Source organism: Ursus maritimus, unplaced genomic scaffold (assembly GCF_017311325.1).
Source record: "Ursus maritimus isolate PB19 unplaced genomic scaffold, ASM1731132v1 scaffold_13, whole genome shotgun sequence".
Lineage (NCBI taxonomy): Eukaryota > Metazoa > Chordata > Mammalia > Carnivora > Ursidae > Ursus > Ursus maritimus.
The window spans coordinates 22,856,157-22,870,313 of record NW_024423675.1 but is presented as its reverse complement, the minus strand read 5'-3'; the positions used below and the strand labels follow the sequence as shown (position 1 = coordinate 22,870,313).

The following is a 14,157-nucleotide window of genomic DNA, read 5'->3' as shown; positions in this document are numbered from 1 at the left end:
AGCACCTTCCATTTAACTGCCACTCAAACCATCTAAACGTCTATACCACAAAGAGGCAGAAGCCACCGGTGGCATTTTATACCCTTGCTGCCATTTCCTTCACATCTTCTCCAGTGAGAAAAAGTGTATTTTTCTTATTTTCTTTGTCACTCATTCATTGTTTTGAGTACCAGGATTTATAAGTCATTTGATAGCTTTGTCCTTTTGACACCTAATTTAAGCCATCTCTGTATTACACATTACTCTCTATAACAATATTCCTTTAACCCAAGTAATTTGAAAGTGAGTTAATCCTTCCCTCTCCTACCCAAGTAATCAGATGGACCTACAGCTCTTATATTTTATATTTGAAAAACATTCCAAAGCTTTCTTTATAGCACTGGAAACAGTGTGTCCATTGAATGTAGACTTTATTTCTACTTCCTAATGGGTACTGAGCTACAAGCTCCCTACAAACCAGTAGAGATTGGTGAGGAACTCTGTGGGCCCACAACTGAATTGTTGACCTAGGATAGGGTTTATCCTACAGGGAATTGATAAGGACACTATCAAACTGGACCAGAAATTGAGCAAGTACAGAGTGGAGGAATAGAAACTAATTTCTAAAATCATGGTGGTAGAGCTGAAGACTTGTTCTAGTGTTCAGTTTTTTACAAATGAAGAAAAGTAGCAGTAAAAAAAAATCTAGATGAGACAATTGAATTCCTTTTCATTGTCCTTACCATAGTGATTTTATCCCTGGGTTCACAAAGCAGTATCAGTAACATATTGAAACCAAACGCCTCCAAAGACTGAAGCTTGCATCAATCTGATCATGGCAGAATTTATAGACATCCAGGCTTTTTCAATGATCATCATTTATCCATCCTTTCATTCATTTTATGCAACAAAAATTTTCAAGGCTCTACCACATGCCACAAAATTTGATAGGTGCTAAAGTATTAAATGAAATGTCACGGAATTAACTCAAGAAACTCCCACTCTGGGCTGGTAACCCAACTAACCACAATGAAGTGCAGTAGTAGCTGCACTACTCTGGGCGAAGGGTGCAAAGCATCTGAATCATGAGGAAGGAGCCTTTAATTATGCCAGAACAATGTGTAGGGAAGCCAGGACAATACTTTGTTTATAATTCCCATTCATATCTCTTACATATCATACTATAGGTAAGGTAAGAATAACGTGTACATGTATCTTCTATTCCCTGCCAGTCACAATCTCCGGAGAAGCCAGGAGGGCTTCACTTCACATTTTCCCCCTCCATCTCTCCCTTACATTGCACTGCACAGTGGCCAGCATGGCGATGCTAAAGGAACTTAATTGAATTACGGAATGGTTTTTGGGAAAAGAATATTGGTCCTTCAAGTACACATGGCAAAAGACTGAGTAATAGAGAGGTGAGTCTTTCAAAGGTATTGATGAATGGGGGCAAAACTTTGAAGTCACCCATCTTGCCAAGGAGCTGCTGAAAATCAGTCTTTACGGACCCATGTGTTGTCAGGCGCTCAAAAACAGCGACCCAAAAAAAAGAATAGAACGCTCAGATTTATGGACCAAGGATCCTTTCTTTAAACAAAGGTGAATTTATATCAAACTACTTTTGGTATTTTTTTAAAATGGGGGGCCCCAAAGGCTTTCTTTAAAAACTGTGTTCAAAACTCCCACACGTGAACAGGCCGGGTACCCTGGGCCATATGACCTATTAAAACAAAGATTCTCCACTAGCTCACAGAATCATGGCATTTTTCTTTCAAATTTATGAATCGGGCCCTTAGTGTGAATAGACAGTGAGCGAATATCTTTATGAATAGCCTCCCTATTATCATGGTTCATGACTTTTTACAATGCAATTATTGTGGCGCGTCATATCATAACATAATTGAGATTCTAGAAATGGAAATGAGAAGTAATTGAAGGGGAAAAGTTACTCAGGAAAACGCAAATGCCATTTTATTTGCAAATTAAATTAAAAATATAATGAGATGGGTGTAGAAACTGATCGAAAAATTAATTGAGAGAAACGAATTTGGAATCTTTCTCTAAGGGACATCTGTAGGAAATTCTTCTGCTCCGACACACCTTTTGAGAGTAAAGCTCTTCCTGCTAGCCTGAATGGAGCTTGAATGGAAGCTGGGCTACAGGCAAATCTTTAAAACCTGTGGGAACAGCTGGAGGTTCGGCAGCCGAATGGTGAACTTGTCGACTTGCGTGGCCTTGAGCAATGTGCAATAGGGTGTCCTTCCAAGGTGAGCTCCTAATCGATATTTAAGCTGAAGTTTGTTCACTTGTTTAACATTTGCCTTCTCTCTCTCTTCATCTGTCTTGACTGTTTAAAAAAACAGTAAGTTGGAAACATCAAGACATTCTGCCTTTAAATAGTTCCGCATGTGATTCTTAAGAGTAAAGGAATTCTTCATGATCACAATATCATTGCCACAATCAAAATCCAGAGTGCAAGTGTTCTAAAGCTCTTCATATTTGAAAGATCCCTTTATAGCACAGGAAACAGTGTGTCCATTGAACCTAGACTTTATTTCTACTTCTTAGTGGGTACTGAGCTACAAGCTCCTTATGAACCAGTAGAGATGAGAGGGGAACTCTGTGGTCCCAGAATTGAATTGTTTTGCTCGTCATACATCTTAAATCTCCTTTTTGTTGTTGTTTTATCGTTTGTTTTGTTTTGCTTGTCATATCGCCCAAGTCTCCTTTTTTCCAGAACGGCCCACTTTTTTTTTTTTTTAAGTTTTTCAGGACATTGACATTTTGTTAAGAAGTCCATGTCAGTTGACTTATAGAGTGACCCCCATCTGGGTTTGTCCAACTGTGTCCTCATGATCGGGTTCAGGTCAAATTGGGCAGTCGTTTTTAAAAGTGGACCACCAGAGTATTTACTGCTCATTCTATCTTTGCACGATAGATAGTTCTTAAAAAGAAATAAAGAATAGGAGTTGACCTTTGAAAATATTTAAAGTACCAAAGAGAAGAAGTAAAGAATTGTCGACTTCCTTCGGTGGCAGATTCTTTAGCTTAGGTTAGGGCAGACTATTCATGAGGTGTGTGTGAATCTTGAAATTTCTGAGCGTGTTTGTAAAGGATTCCTCCAGCCTTTGGAGATTTACTCAAAACCTCCCTGTTCTTCCTCCACGGAGAGATTTTTGAACTTGAGAATTTAGAAAGTGATTGTTCATTATCCAAACTCTTTGAAAAAAGAAAAAGGAGTGGGCGGCACTGTAAAGGAAGAATCTTAGTTGCCGGGCTAAGAGACAAAATTTATGACTTTCCCACTGATTCCCCAGCCAACTCTGCCCCTCCCCAGTCCCCACTTCTCCAGAGATTAAAACATGCTTGAATTGGAGAAGTCGTTTCCTTCCTTCTGTTCAGTGCCAGTTCTCAGAGGAAAACATCCATTTTGCTCTTTGATTCTTGTAGCCCAGAGACTGGCAATGAAAGAACCTGTTGCTTCCTCGAGTAGAAGGATCTCATCTGGGGGGCTGCGAGGCAGGAAAGAGAGTTGTGGGGTGTGTGTGTGCATCAAGCGTGGGTGTGAGAATGATTTTCCCCAGGGCCGCTAAGTTGGCCCAGAGCCCAGAGTGAACCATTCATCTACCTTAAATTGCACTACGAAGCAGCGATGGCTGGGGAAGTCACTAAATGGCCCTGCCACTTGCTGCCAGCTTTCACTGTGTCTCCCTGATGTGGGACATCCCAGAAACTGATGCCATTTTCCGTCTCCTCCAGGGGGAGTAAAAGATGCACCTTTCAGTGGTCGGTAAGCGGGAAGAGAATTAAACCAAAATGTGAATAATCTTCCCACAAAAAGTCAGGAGCTGGATCTCCTCTCTTATTACTGTTTTCTTATATTACCAGATGCAAGGACGCTTGTAGTCTTTAATCATAAGTCCAGTTTCCAAGTGCTGAGTGGATGGGAAAGATGAAAGTGCTCTTGACACAAACATGGAATCCGTTCAGACATCTCATGCTCAAAAAGGTAGACCCAACTGGATCCACTTTGATCTGAGAATATTTACTTTTAACATTCAGCTTCAGGTTGTAAGAAAAAGAAACATGAAATGAAGCACGTAAATAAACCTGGTTTCCCTCCTTGCAACATGCTATCCATGTCTTGAGTTTCTAATTGGGGACGCATGGGTTGAAAGTACAGAGGGGGTTTTGCTTTGGTTTGGTTTGGTTTGGTTGTTTATTGGTTGTTGCTGTTATTGTTTTCTGAAACAAGGAGAAAATTTTGCTCAGGTCACATGGAGGATTTGGCTGAGCCTAGGGTGGCCGACTGTTCTGGTTTGCCTGGGACTAAAGAATTGCTCTTGACAAGGGATTTTCAGTGCTAGAACCAGGACAGTGCTGGGCAAATCAAGATAACTGGTCACCCTGGGAAGGACCTAAAACATGAAATGGCAAAGGACCTAAAACATGAAATGCTTTGCCTAGTCCAAGATCAAAGAATCCAGAGAACCAAAATACTATTTAGTGAATAAAAAAATTCACTGAACAATATTTTAACATTCTGAAAGGTTAATGCACCCTCAGGACAGTCTATAAACTGCTGATCAAAAATAGTTAAGTTGAGATTTAGGGAAAAAATGTGCATCAGAAATCTGAAATATTGATAGTTTTTTAATTTCCTAAAAGAATCAACTAAGAAATAGAAGAAATATAAGTCAAAACTGTATGATTTTTCTGTTACTCATGTATCTCAATTTTTATGAGCATTTTAGTGGCCTTTGTTCTAATTTATGATGGGTTCCACATCTTAGTGTGCAATCAACCATATTTGTATATAAGAGCCAATAATTCTCTGGTAATTGTATTAACTTATCAGAAAGAAAGGTTGAACTTACCTATTTTTTTTCAAAAATGTGATACTGGTTTGCTTTAATTATAAAGACAAGTTAAACAAAAATTGGGGGCGCCTGGGTGGCACAGCGGTTAAGCGTCTGCCTTCAGCTCAGGGCGTGATTCCGGCGTTATGGGATCGAGCCCCACATCAGGCTCCTCCGCTATGAGCCTGCTTCTTCCTCTCCCACTCCCCCTTCTTGTGTTCCCTCTCTGGCTGGCTGTCTCTCTCTCTCTGTCGAATGAATAAATAAAATCTTTAAAAAAAAAAAAAAAAGTTAAACAAAAATTGTAGGAGTGATTCCAAAAATTCAAATTCTTTTGAGATTTTTTTTATGGTTTTGAATCTTCTTTTTAGTTGTAACAGTTTAATATATTTTTTAAAAAAAGCTTTAGGTAGTCACCAAAACTAGAAATCCAGGTATTTTAAAACAGTCTCAGATGCTTTGAAATCCTGCTAATGTTCCCCTAAAACTAAACTTTTGAATTGGTTCTATCATGGCAAATTCAGAAAAAGCACCTTTCATTTTTTAAATAGTTCTTAGGACATTTACACTTGGACAAACCTGAAGCATGACGGAATCTCGATGAGCTGCTATTGCAAACTGGAAAGCTTAATACTTTATTTTGGATTGCTTCTTTGTGTAATTAAGTTAGCTCATAACAATTACATCTTCTCTTTGAAATGAAAAATCCATATTAAGTACTCTACATGCATTATCTGATTTAATCCTCATAACAATGCAAAACATTATTAATTTCATTGTAAAAGATGAAGAAACTGGGTCACAGAGGGGTTAAGAATCTATGGAAGCATAAATAGCAAGAGACAATCTAATTCGGAAACTCTCACTCTTCATTGCCCCGCAATGTTACCTTCAGTGAACTTTTAAGTGACGATAGAGGGAGGGAAGCCCATATGGAAGAGAAGCACAGCCAGGCTGGAATGGAGAAAAGCAGGACAGAGCATTGGAGAAACCAAGGAAATACAGAGAGTGTTTTTAAAAAGAGAGAGTGGTCAACTTAGCCAAGTGCAACACACAGACCCAGGAAGGTATAGAAAAGGTCAGTTGCATCTTGGCCCTGAGGGACTCCTGGTGATGGTCGTGGGAGAAGTTAAGGAATGGCAGGGACAAAAGCCAGATACCCGTATGAGGTAAAAAAGCTAAGTGAGGGGTCGAGCCCACTCCCTTGAACACTTGAAATCTCAAAGAAGAGAGAGCCTTGATGGTGTCTAAAGAGGGCAATGGCTCGTTTAGTTTTCTGGGAACGTTGGGGAGGGAGAGGCTGGTGAGGCAGGCAGGTGGGGCCATGACTTAGGAATGAGACGTCACAGAATTCTGAGTGGCCTGAGGGCAGTGACGTAGGTCGGGGTCCTAGGGACCCGGACTTGAGAAAGGAGCAAGCCATCCTCTGAGAGCAGAAGACAGATTGTTGGAACCTGTGTGGGTGTGAACAGAAGGAAGCATGTAGGTACCCCAATGGTGGCTGATGGAGGGCTTACCCAGGACCTAAATGTCTTCAGTGTGGGGACAGCAAGGTCATCTGCTGAGACATAAAAAGAGGGCCCTAAACGGGGTCAGAAGGACTTTGGTGAGTGTGGGGAATCTTTGAGGGACCTGGACAACTCTTAACAAGTTCAGGCACTGACAGGAACTTCTGGTGACCCAGCTGAGACTGGACACCTGTCGTCGGCAAGGTCCCTGATCTGCAGGTGGTGTGTCTTTTCACCCAGAGCGTTCACTCTCCTGAGCACGGGAGCAGAGGAGGCAGATATGCTCCGGATTCAGTTTTGTGCAGAAGCACTGAAAGGATGTAATAATCAAGAAGTGAGATGACAGGCAAAAACCATTAAGATTCTTAAATATGCTCTTCAGGCCAGATATAACATGAGGTCCCTGCACGGTGGTTGGAGGTCCTTTCTCGCTGTTTCATATTTTCCAATGCCCCCATTCAAGACCTAGTCAGCCAAAAGTTAAATCACATGCCCAGGGTATTTCCTAGAGAGTTCAAGTATTTCACAGTTTGGGCACTTGACCTACAAACACTGCTCCTGGTGTGCAAGGAAATGAACTTTTAAATCAGAACCGTACAGCAAAACATCAGACCAAGAAATGTGCACTAACCTCTACAGTCCTGCAGAGAAAAGGGATGGCCATGACTCTGAATTCAAAACAATGCTTGCAGTGTGGTCTCCGGAAGAATTTCTCCCCCTGACCGTCACGTTTAAGAATGTGTCTGATTTTGACAATCACTGTAATATAACAAGCCCTCTCTTGGTTCACATCAGTGACAGAAATGTCACATTTCCTTTCCTGGAAAAAAAAAAAAAAAAAGAATCTTAGAGTTAGGAGAGAGGTATAATAAGATCACTTCATTCACCTCTTTTCATTTCCAGAGAAAGAAACTGCCGTGCAAGCGGGTAAAGTATTTTATAGCAAAAGTCAGAATGAGACTTTATTCCTGCTCTTACATCCTGCCATCCCTGAAGTTAGAACTTAACGTTTTTGTTTCCTTTCTTTAAAATTGTTTAATGAATCTTGTTCTTAAAAACTTAAAAAATAAGCATTGGACAGCATTTTAGAGGACACCTAGAGACATCGTTCAGGCACTGATAAATTAGATTACGATTGTAATGTGCACGTTTCATACAACAAAAAAGCAGGGATTTCTAGAGGCTGTGCATCATGGACTAAAACCCTGCTTCAAAACTTACTATCTAAGCGACTAAATTATTACGCTAACCTCTCTGTATCTTTATTTTCTTTTCTGCCAAATAGGTAAACCAATACTATTTTATAAGGTTTTTCTAAAAATCATACACCAAGTACCTAACTGAGAGTAGGAAATTCAGGGAGTATTTGAAAGAATAGCTATTGTTATCACTCTGAAAAGGCTTTGCTCAAATTCTTTGTGATTACAGAGAAAACAAACAGCGATTACTTCCCACATCAAAAGCCCTCACGGGGCTCAAGTTGGCTTCCTTTGAATCAGCAGGGAAAGCTGTGTCTCTCTCCGAGCCCGTATTCTTTACGTTTGAGACTCAGGTCTTCAATACCTCCAAATGCTCAAGTTTAAGTTAAAGATGTCTTATTTGCCTCTTAACCACGAGATGGTGGTGGGGGCTCCTTCAATTTGCCTTTGTCAAAACTCTCTCTCGGTGTCCGGGATCTGGAGTGTGAGTGAGGTGCTTCCAGCCCAGCCCATGCCCCCGCTGGCTTTCACAGCCTCTTTCGTAACACCTGGAACCCTTGTTGATTTGTTTCTGTCTTCCTCAATACACCATGAATGCCTCAGGGCAAAAAAAGAATCACCCCACTCTTACTGGTATTCCCAGCCATTAGACAGGTAACAAGTATTTGTTGAGCGACGAATAAATGAGACCAGGGCCTGTGCCAGCCCTGCCGTGTGTTTCAACTCTTTGTAACATTCAGCTTAAATTCCTGATTAGCTGATGGACACTTCAGCTCCTGGAACTGGGGTGTCTTCACTTCCATCAGAGAATGAAGCAGACAGATGGTTGCACTCTGCTTCTCTTCCATGCAACACACACCCACTGCCAGCTCGCTCCTGGGGCTTCCCTGTTCTTGAGAAGCACCTTTGAATAAGAAACGAACCATCAAAGACTTGGGCTCCCTAACACCTAGCCCCATGAGAGTGAGATATTTATTCCATTGGGAGCAAAATAGAGTTAGTGTTGAAGATACTCAAATTCCTCATTATGCCAAAGGTAAACAAGTTACCAGGTCAGTAGGTACACCCTGACTCCGATACGTGAGCCAAGAACAATCCGCTTTCCCGGCATCCATGAACATGGACACTTAGGAAGGCATCAGCCCATCAGGGTCTGCTCTGCAAATTCGGAAAGGGGACACTGGCCTTACGTATAAATAGCTAGCCGAGTAATACAGGATGAAAGGTAAAGGTTTATTCTTTCTTGAGGAGGGAAACTAAGGAGAAAGGAATCTTCACATATCATCCTGCTGCCTGAGGTGTGAAAATGAGGAGAGAGGCAGGGGTCACCAACTCTGAACTGTGCTCATTTACAATCTACCTGCAGCACTGCAAATTGCCCCAAAAGGGCAAAAGTTGCCTGTAGGATTTTAACCCTTTTCAGTGATCTTATTTGGACCAAGTTTCACACGTTCCAGGTGGCGGTGGATTGGAGACAGCCCTGCCCATGATGGCTCTGGGGTGTGTAATGCAGCTGGATAAACCCAAGTCAATGCAGTGACCTAAAGGGCCGGTGGCTTCCCCTGAGGTGCCACACACTGCAGGCCTGCTGGGGGGGGGGGGGCTGTCCCCTGCCTCAGAGCCTCAGAGTGAGTTCCTCCTCATCTACTCAGTTCCATCACAATCCCGATTTTATGCTTACCCTCCGCTCCTTTTTTTGTTTTTTTTTAAGATTTTATTTATTTATTTGACAGAGAGAGACAGCCAGCGAGAGAGGGAACACAAGCAGGGGGAGTGGGAGAGGAAGAAGCAGGCTCCCAGCGGAGGAGCCTGATGTGGCCCCCTTCGTTCCTTTTTAATATCATTTTTGGCAGAGCAGATCACGGATATTTCTCAAGAGCTGCTTCTGAGGCCTTCTAGAATCTCCCAATTCTGGAATACAATTACAGCAAGTCATTCTTTCCCGCCTCTTCCTTTGATGAGAGGCTGAGTCCATGTTTACACACTACCTTCCAATCCCCTGCTGGGGGCCAGGGAGGCTCGGTGGCTAAGACATTGCTCCCACCATCCCACCTGTGTCAAAGCCCGTGAAATTCGAGTTGACTGCAAATTTCTACTTTCCTGAGAAGGTAACTTGTGAATAACAAAAGCCTCCACCTTCAGCCTGCAAAGGCCCTGAGTAACATTCACCCAAACCCGAGCCGCTCTGTCTTTGTGGCCCATGCGTCAGGTAATGCCCGTATTTCTGCTCACCCTGTTTCCAGTACTCACTTATTAATCCATCATTCAATAAACCACTTGTTGAGCCGCGACTATGTGTCAAGCCCACAGGACACAAAATTAAATAAAACAGAACTTCTTCTCTTTGTAGACCATGCAATGTTCTCAGAAAAGACAAATAAGAATGTATTACAATCTCGTGAGCAAACTGTCGTGGGGCAGACTTGTGTTTTGTTGTTTGGGGGGATAACTTTTTGTTTAAATTAGAAGCCTACACACCAAATACAGGTTCTAAGAGCAACATCCTGGACATAAAGCAGATTTGTTCCCCAGGAACCATGGGAAATTATTTTAGAGACGTGGAGAATAGAGAAGGGTTCACCTTGATGACATTTTCTACTGATTTGAACCAACTCCACGAGAGGACGATGAATGTGGTCTAACCAGGTGAGAAGCTGACCTGGAACAGTCCACACCCAAATGCTACCCTACACTCACATCACAGACAGTACTGTTCACAGGGTTTTCCCAGGACTTGTTGCAGTAAAACTCAGCTGGAGAGATTCCTTTGTGAACTACTTTCCTAAGAAAACATTTGATATGAGAGTTCACCAGAAATGTATAGTGTACTTTTGTTTCTAGCTTAGCCGAAGGTGAGAATATTGGTATATTATGGTTGTGATAAAGGACAAATCTAAAAATAGAACAAATTGTTGTAATGACTTATACTGAATAGTACTTTTATAATAGCTTTATCGAGGTATAACTCACATACATAGGATACATTTTATCCATTTGAAATGTATAATAGTTGCTAGTATATTCAGAGTTGCAGAGCTATTATACAAATCAATTTTAGAACATTTTCATCACCCTAAAAAGAAACCCCATATCCATCAGCTGTCACTTCTTGTTTTCCCCCAACCTTCTCACCCATAGGCAACCACCAACCTCCCTCCTGTCTATGGATTTGCCTACTCCGAGTGTTTCATATAAACTGATTTCATACAATATGTGATTTTTGGTGACTGGCCTCTTCCACTCAGCATGTTTTCAAGGTACATCCACATAATAGCATGTATCAATACTTCATTTCCTTTTATTGCCAAGAAATATTCTATCCCACGAATACACCACCTTTTATTTATCTATTCATCGGCTTATGGACTGTTGAGCTGTTTCTACCTTTTGACTATTACGAATCATGCCTATAAACATTCACATACAAGTGTTTTTGTGGACATGTGTTTTTATTTCTTTGGGTATATAACCAGAAGTAACATTGCTGAATCATATGGTAATTACGTTAAGCTTCAAAGAAACTGCCAGGCTGTTTTACCAAGAATCTGGACCACGTTACATTCCCACCAGCAATGCATGAGGGTCTCTATTTCTCCACATCCCCAACAACACTCATTCTCATCTGATCGTTTTCATAATAGCTATCCTCAAGGGTATAAACTGCTATTTCATGGTGGTTTTGATGACTCATGATGTTGAGCATCTTTTCATGTGGTTATTGGCCATTTGTATGTATTCTTTAAAGAAATGTCTATTCAGATCATTTGCTCACTTTTAAATTATTTATCTTTGTGTATGCTACTTTTAAAGTTTACAAAATGCTTTCATGTTTATTATTTTGAATATCTTGTGCAACCCAGTGCTATGAATATGATTATTATTAAGGTAAGAGAATGGAGGCTCAAAGATGCCACCTGGCTTGTTAAGGTCACTTAGCTATCAAGTAGCAAAGACAAACCTTGAACCCAGCAGAGGTATATGCCCTGCCATAACTGTGAGCTCTGAAAAAAGAAGAAAGCCAATTTTCCTTGTATTCCACTTGATCCTGACTAGGCAACCCATGATGTTCAAATGTTATTAAAGCAAATGTTCCTAGAATTTCTATACTAAAGATCATTCCCAAGAAGAGGGTCAAGCTGAAGCATTCAATATGGTTTGCATGGATGACTATCCAGGAATATTCCTTAACAAGAGTTCTTTCCAAGACTGCCATAAAACCCCCTGAGAGCTCAGAACATAAAAATACATTCCAGAACAGTCATCTTGCTGTGACCATCACTAGCCTAAAATCGCACTGCTCTATGAGGTCTTACAGATGCCCTGTTTTATTCTTCATTTTAGAATGGGAGTTCTTCGATATTTTCATGATTGATAAGAACTTCCAGATGCTTCCAGATGCAGTAGGTAAATCATTTTATAGGATCAGTAGAAACCATCAGGAAAGGTTCCCACAATCTACAGAGTTCCAAAGCACCTCAGAACACATATCAATGACCACTGAGGGCACATGATAAGCTTCATGTAAATTTTAACATGAACACAGTACAAACGTTACAGAGTCGGAAAAAAAACATCAAAAAATGAAGTAAGGTAGAAAAACATGGACTGCGGAGCCAGACAAATGAGTTCAACTGAGAGTAGGCATCTCAATAGCTTGAAATTTAAATTATTTATTTTATATGACACATGGATTCTATTTCTCTTCTGTAAAATGGTACCTAATTTATGAGAGCAGAAAAGTACATTTGTAGGATCTTTGTAATGTCAGTTCCATTTGAAATGAGTAGCTCTAAAAAAAGGAATACTTTGCCAGACCCATGTCCCAAAGGGCATATTTTAATAGAGTAGGGGGAAAGAAAGAATATTCAAGGCAATAAGAAAGCTCTTGGCAACATGGCATGAGACTTAATGTTCGGCAGCTAATGTATCATTGGGAAGATCTATAACCTTGAGCCAAGAATACAAACCTACAGTATCGACACAAAGCAGTGTTTAGATGGAAATGAAATTTCTTTTTTTGTTCTTTGCCTTCTTAAATAACCTATCACTCATTCTTTCAACAAGACCTGACATGATTTTATCTGTCATTCTCAGATTTTATTCCTCATTGGATGAGAAATGGCAGATACACTTTATTAAACATAACTTGATATAAACATGACTTTACAAGCTAGTACTATTCTCAAGATTGGTGTTAGGATGCACATGCGCCATTGTATTCTGGGAAAAAGGAAAACTTACGCCCAGCGGATACTCTCAAGTAAGTACGGTGCAGATGAGGCCCACCATTTTGGTCTCCACATGAAGGACTCCGAGCAGGTTGATCAGAATTTTTTACAGAATCTGTTCAAAAGAAGTTTAACATACTTCTCCAACATTTCGAAAGGAAAAAAAAATGAGACCGAAAACTAGCCACTGACTTTATTAGTAAAGTTGAACATTCTACGTGTAATATTTATATTTTCTCTTTGGTGATGTGTATGTTTGTAATATTTGCCCATTTTCCCAATAGAGTGTTTATCTTTTCCCATGTTATTTAGAAGTTTTAATATGAGGATGTTAATAGGATTGTCAAATACAAAGCAAATATTTTTCAAGTTTTTGTTTGCCTTTTCGTTTTGTTTTTTAAATTATTGATGTAGGGACGCCTGAGTGGCTCAGTTAGTTAAGCATCCAACTTGATTTGAGCTCAGGTCATGATCTCAGGGTCATGAGATGGAGCCCGGAGACAGGCTTCGCTCAGCGGGGAGTCTGCTTGAGATTCTCTTCCTTTCGCTCTTCCTGCCCCTCCCCCTGCTCATGTACTTTCTCCCCCTCTCTCTCTCTCAAAAAAAAAAAAAAATCTTTCATAAATAAATAAATAATTGATGGAGACATGTCGTCCGTTATAATGTAGTCCAATCTCTTCTCCTTTGTGATCTCTGGCATTGAAACATCTCCGTTTCTTCAAACCTTATTTCACAAGTTGGATGGCATCTAATGTGACAGAGAGGCCCAGGAGATAAGGATGATGAGTAGCTATTCAATCAAATACTTAGGATGTCTTTGGTCACTTTTAGAAAGCAATTTCTGTATACTTACGAGTTCTGACCCCAGGTTGCTAGAGTATAAAAGGTAAGTGCGTACTGACATCTCAAGAGCCTTGATATGAAGGCAGACAGACACTATCAACGTCCTCATCGATGGCTGGGAAAAATGAAGGGCTGAGCTGAAGATACTGACCTCCGTCTTTTATTCCGGAGGATCTGATATGCCTTCAGAGACATGGTGTCCTTTCCTCATGATGGCTGTGACACTCTTTGGTAATTAACTCTATCCAAGAAAAGAACTTCCATGACCCTATATTAGGTGATATTTCAAGGGGTGGGGGGAAGGGAGGTTATGAATCATCATGATAGTGGTAACACAGGAGTTTGAAAGCTTTGAAACATTTCCCCACATTATTTCATTTTAGCTTCAGGTGTCAAAAAGGGATAGGTAGAGAAGTATCACCATCTCTGTTTTACAGAAGAAAATGAATTCCACAGAGGTTAAGCAATGGATGAAGCCCAGCATGGTACCCCACTGCGAAATACCAGACTATATTCTTCTGCTCATAAACATATATATATA

General features: G+C 40.7%; 1 non-coding gene across 1 annotated transcript in view; it reads right to left on the bottom strand.

Annotated features, from left to right (window-relative positions):
- LOC103676982 overlaps positions 1-14,157 on the bottom strand; it is an 83,023-nt gene that overhangs the window by 14,297 nt on the left and 54,569 nt on the right. Inside the window, exon 2 of the transcript XR_005834331.1 lies at positions 6,978-7,166. This is a non-coding gene — a transcript (uncharacterized LOC103676982). The remainder of the gene's footprint in view (positions 1-6,977; positions 7,167-14,157) is intronic.